Source organism: Monopterus albus, unplaced genomic scaffold (genome assembly GCF_001952655.1).
Source record: "Monopterus albus unplaced genomic scaffold, M_albus_1.0 scaffold127.1, whole genome shotgun sequence".
In the NCBI taxonomy this organism is placed as follows: domain Eukaryota; kingdom Metazoa; phylum Chordata; class Actinopteri; order Synbranchiformes; family Synbranchidae; genus Monopterus; species Monopterus albus.
Genome location: NW_018128007.1, coordinates 724,696 through 730,695, shown reverse-complemented (window position 1 = coordinate 730,695; position 6,000 = coordinate 724,696).

Below are 6,000 nucleotides of genomic sequence, written 5' to 3'. Positions count from 1 at the left end.
TAAATTCAATTCCCTGCGAATTAATACAGCCTCCTCATCTACAGGATCCTCTATAAATGGACACGCCATTTTGGTCTCTGCACGACGGAAACATGTGCGATCTATGAATGTACTGAAAGATTAAATGAGGTAGGCCTATTTAAACACCTTTCACTTTAAAAAGGAGCGGAGACCCGGAGGAAACTCTGAGTTTCCCGAACAAAACCTGCTCCCAAGCAGGTTAGGTTCACAGAGTAAGTTGCCATAGTAACTGACTCTGAGTTTAGATTACCTCTCTTTTTGTAACGGGTTTAACTTACCCCGCTTTCACGGGTTTAAGTTACCTCAGTGTCTGGAACCGAAAACTCCGAGTTTTCCTCATTTCGGGGTTAACAAACTCAGAGTTTCAACAAAACCTTCTTGAAACGGGCTTGTTTTCCATTTGTTTATGAAAACCAGTGTTTTCTGCATGCTACCTAGACAGCCAGAGGTTGAATGACAACACATGTACACGTCATCACTGGTCATGTTAGGCAGGGGTCCAGAGCAAACTACTGAATTCACCTGTGTATAGACATTTGTGGTTTTTGGACCTCTAGTCTTTAACCTGTCCCAAGTTTCCTGGCTGGCCTCCCTGTGGCTGTATTTGTTTGCCTCTTGTTTGAACCATTTGCCTTGTATGTTATGAACTGTCTCTGACCATGATGTAGCCTGTTCCCTACTCTACTTTAGCTGTATGCTCAGTATGTTGTGTGCTTTACTCCAGTTTGTCAGACTCTTGCTTGACATATAGTTCTACCTGTGTTTAGTTGTATTTTCCTGTACCTGCATTAGTCTTTAACTGAGTCTCATATTATTTTTATTTCTGTACTTACCTAAGCTATCCATATTACCTGCCAGAACCACTTAACCAGTGTCAGTCATGCTGTTTTTTGTTGCCACTTCATATATTAACATTGAGACATAATTCCTGCATGCTCTAGTTTACCTGCATATCTTCCAGTTATCTACCTACTAGTATTCCCACTGTTGTCATTAAAGTGCTGCTCGGTATTCACTGTAACATCCTAGTCTGTGGTCTGCCTTTGGCCATAAGTGTAAAACTTTGTCATTGAACATTGGCAGTGGATGTAAATTTTGAAGTACAGAATTGTCTAATATGGAAGTTCCTTGGATACTTGTACATGAAGTGACTGGCAGCCTCATTCTCTTGTTCCTTTTGTTTAGCTTCTGTACTCTCTCTACTCAGTCTTTTCAAGCCCACTCTTTTTTTTCCCCCCCCTCTTATTTGACAAGTTACATTTCCTACTATTTTTTTGTATCACATCTCGGTGTGTCTCCTCCATCACCATCTGATGCCCTGATGTGCTAATGCCCACATCACGTCTGATCCCAATGACCATAATTACAGGCAGTAACAGTAAAAGCTTAAGGTAGCTGCCTGGCTTTGTGCCAGGAAGGCCCCTCAACAGGTCAGTGTGTGATGTGTGTGTTATTACAAACTGAAAGTAGAGGGTTGAAGAAAAAGTGTAAAATGGCTTCCTGCCTCTATTCCATCCTTTTCACCTGCCTATTAAAGTGTTAATTTGACCCATGCAGGCAGGGATATGTAAAATAGATCCAATATATTTAGTCTGTTTTCCTCTCATATTTTACTTGAATTTCATTGTTTTGTTTTTTTCTGGCTCTGGGCTTCGGGCTCTAATAACCATTAAATAGCGCTATGATAATAAAACAAATCAATATTTCTGGTACTGAAAGCTTTGTGTTCTTAGAGGTGTAGTCCACCAACGCTGAATGAATGAATTCTCTCTGTATGAGGTAAAGGAAGGCACAACTCGATCCACTGTATGAACATTAGAACCATGATGAGGGCAGGGTTCAACATTCACCAAGGCCCAGTGGTCTGCGGCCACAAAACATTACCATGTGGCCATCATAGATGTCACATCGTAGGTGGCCCACTGTGGCTACCAAGTCTTATCAGATATCTACTGCGAATGAGACCCAGTGTCTCTGGGATGGGGGGTTATATACACCATATGTTTTCAAAGAACTTGTTTGCAGGTTTTAGAACTTCCACATTGGCTTCATTTCTCAACCTCTGAGGTTGTCACTTGCTGTTGACCTGTCTGGGGTGGGCCGCGCTTCTCACCCAGTGTCAGCGGCGATTGGCTCCAGCCCATGACCCTGTTAAGGATAAGAGGTATGGATGATGGATGGATGTCTTTTCATTTATTAAAACATCACTGAGGATGGCTGTGTTAGTTGCCTTTTCTGCATTCTGTTTACATATGTTTTGCAAAGCGTCTCACTCACATTTTCTACAGTGATGCATAAAGGTAACTACAGGTGGCAGAAGTTAAACAGTTGCAACACATCTGTCATGGGTCACACGCTACAACTCAAAATTGTTCACACTTGTTGCTAATGATGTGATGGAACCAAAATGAGATCTGAACTCAGAGTGCACAGGTGGCATGAAAGGCTGATATAAGTATGGACTAAAATAATCTTGTCCTTGTCCTCTTCTTCTCTCTGCAACATTTACCTCCGTTGTTGTCTAACCAAGGCTCCTAACATGTGGCCTATTCTATAGTGCTCAAGCTCTACTTTTTAAGTGAACAAATTAGTCATACTTGTGTTCACCTGCGAGGACTAAGTTTGGGTAATTGGTAAATGTCATGTTCCTTCCCTGATTTCCTGCTGGAGACTCTTATTTTGAAAGGACTTCCAGGTTTTCACAATTTCACTCTCCCCAGCTTCCCTACTGCCACTCAGGGGTTGATTCCGCTGACCTGTGGCTTGTGGTCTCCACCCTGCATATACTGTCCTGTTTCTATGACTGTAGATTGTGATGCCCGCCTGCCCAGACGTCTTTGAGCAGCCTTTTCGGGATGGGGTCTAAGAGGCATGTTGATGATCGTCAGTGCTTGATGGGTGTATTTGGGTCCTGGGTTTCTGGGGGGAACCTGACAGTAAATGTGTGTGGCAATTAAATGGCAGTGTCTTCCAAAAGAAACGCAGGGAATGAATTTCTTAATGTGTCTAATGTGGAGAATTGTTTAGTGTCTTGCAAAAAGTGAGTTTTGAAATTGAGTGTAAAGCAGAGAATATGCTTATAGCCAGATAAGTTAGTGGTTTCAATAATTGGACTCCTTTGTCTTAACTTTTGCAAAAAAAACTACAAGTGTTTTCCTGGAGCTACATTCCCTGAGCAGAGCAGCAGTGTTTTTATTTTGACTGGTTTTGTGTATGATCTGAAAACGGTTTGATTTTGGAGGAAGAATCAAAGGTTTACTGAAAAATGGGTTTTGTGTTTGGAAGGTTTCAAGAAATGCCTTAAGAGTTGTGAAAAACTATGCTTACAGAACAAAGTATAGGATTTTCATAGAAAACAAAGCAATGGGACATTTCTATGGGGCCACAGTTTTCCTGTGATGAGCCACAAAAGTGTTAGTGATTTGTGAATATAGTATCGCGTGAAGGCCACACATAAGCATTTGTCAATGTACAAATAAAATCCAGATTTACAAATGTGTAAACAATCTGTGTGCAGTTCTTTAAAATATATTTACAGGTTGTTAGAGGCGCCAGTCACCTGATCTACTAGTCACATTTTCAATCTATGTGGTTACATTCTCACCAGAAAAAATTGTCAAAACTTAGTGGCTTAAAAGAGTCCTTGGATTAAAATGATTGAGTCTGGTCAAAAGCTCTGGGATCAAGATAATCCTGATTATCTCTCACCTGGCTGTTGCTGCATAAAATGGATCTTTCCCCATCTCTGGGCTGTTATCTCATTGGGCTCCCTCCGGCCCTGTCTTGCACAGTGGGGTGTACTGACAGCATTTGGTTTCCATTGACAATGAACAGGCAGCTGTTGCTGGCCCAGAGACTTGGGTATAAGGGGGCTCACATACAGTAATGTTTCCAACACGCACACTGGTGCTGAGTCCTTTAAAAGGAATCTCATATCCATACTGTGATTAGGATCAGCACCAAAATTTAATCACGCTTTTTCCATCAGCCATGAGATCTACCTCTACAAAAAGTTTCATCCCGATCCATTCATTACCTTTTGAGTTATGCTATTAACAAAACACAGACTGGCAGAGAAAAATGAGGTTCAACATCAACAGATTCCTATTTCAACACCCTTCTCCTGACAGCTCCAGCCATGCATCCTGCTCTAAGCAGCTTACTGGGCCTCTCTTAGGTTCTAGTATACCTTTATGTTATCTTCCTCATTTCAAGTGTGTGTGTGGTAATGATGTGTCAAGATGTTTTATTTGTTTGCTTTGCAAAGATGTGCCTGAGAGCCATAATACCTGAATGTTATTAGTATCAAGACCAGAAAACTCCCATTGTCTCCCATCCACAGTGTATCATGCTTATTTTGATGGTTTTTCAGTCCTGCAAAAGAAAGATAATGTCATTGTATGTTTCACTTACACTTATAAATTTAAAGTGTGTGTTAAATCATATCCTAACAGAAATCTTGTCACAGGTACAGTGTGAACCCATATACATGTATTTGAAATAAATATTCTTGATGAGTAACTTTAAAAAGGTTTGTCCAGATCACAGAAGCTCATAGGGGTGTTTTGTTACACCACAGACTCGAGATTGTACAAAATCACTGGCAGATGGGAGTTCAAGGATTCCTAGATCAGACTGAATGACGTTGCTCTGATCACAAATATGGTGTAAAATGCTGCTCTTCTTTAGTGCAACTGATTTTGTCATCATGTACTCATGTACATTTTGCATCATATTCTCAACTCCTAATGAAACAACGTGCATATCTGTTCTCCAACACACTTCACATGACAAATGCTTTACCTGCCTTGTTTTCATTGAGGTCTCGGTTCATTATAATACTGTATAGTCTATGAATCTGTCATGTGACTTATAAATCCTCATAAATACAAGGTAAGAATCAACCCTAACCATTTATACATCTTGTATCATTAAATACTGGTAAACCATGGTAAAATCCAGAAATCCACTTCTATTGGGACTTTATTTATATGATGTTGAATATCACAGCACTGTTGAAAAAAAAGGTACATTAAAATGCATCACTTTTGGATGTACTGGTCAAACAGCAGAGCACTTTTAGTACAACCAAAAACCAGAAAAAAGTTGGGATGGTATGTAAAAATCAAAATTAAAACAGAAACTAGTGACTTGTTAATCATCTGTGTCCTGTATTACATTGAAAACAATAAAGCAGCACATTATTAGATGTGATATGTCATCAATTTTATTCTTTGTTCAAAATAATTCCTAAATCCCATTTAAATAGAAGCTTTTACTACCACTGCCTGTTTAGGAACCTTACAAAGGGTGAGGAAAGTTAAATGTAATCGGTTGATAAACTGCATCCTTCTGCTTTGAGTATGTTGCTTTTGCTGTAAACTGTTTTCAAGAAAATCCTCAAAGCTCATCACAGAGGGTCAGAGTGACTGGTTCAATAGCGATGCAGCACTGAAATATCACGGCAAACATTTAATGGCATGGAAGGAATTAGAATGCAGACTGAAAATGGCAGGAGCTCAGTCACTTGTTTAATATGAGTGGCAGAGAGGAACCTTGTTCTAAGAGGAGCAGTAGATGGCCTCAATAGGCCGAACAATGGTCATTTCCTGAAAGAGCTCAAACTTCTTGTCAGGTTTGATCCAGCTTTAAAAAAAACAAGTTAGGCACATCATAGCTGGTGCAAATTATATCACCTATTAAGGGAAAACCAGTCAAAATGAGCTCATTGCATGTATTAGTGGAAAAATACTTATCACTATGGTGGCTCAATACAACAGTCAAAGGATTTTTCAGTCATTTTAGACTGTACACCAGCCACCAGGAAGAAGTGTCAGTTGACAACGCCCCAGAATTCAAAGAGCACTTTCTTGGTCTCCTGGCTCCACTGGCTTTGGCTTGTCTTCATTAATCTTAAGCAAACTGGAGTTTTCATGACTGCAGGGGTCAGTCTTATGATAATGGCTCACACATGGAGAA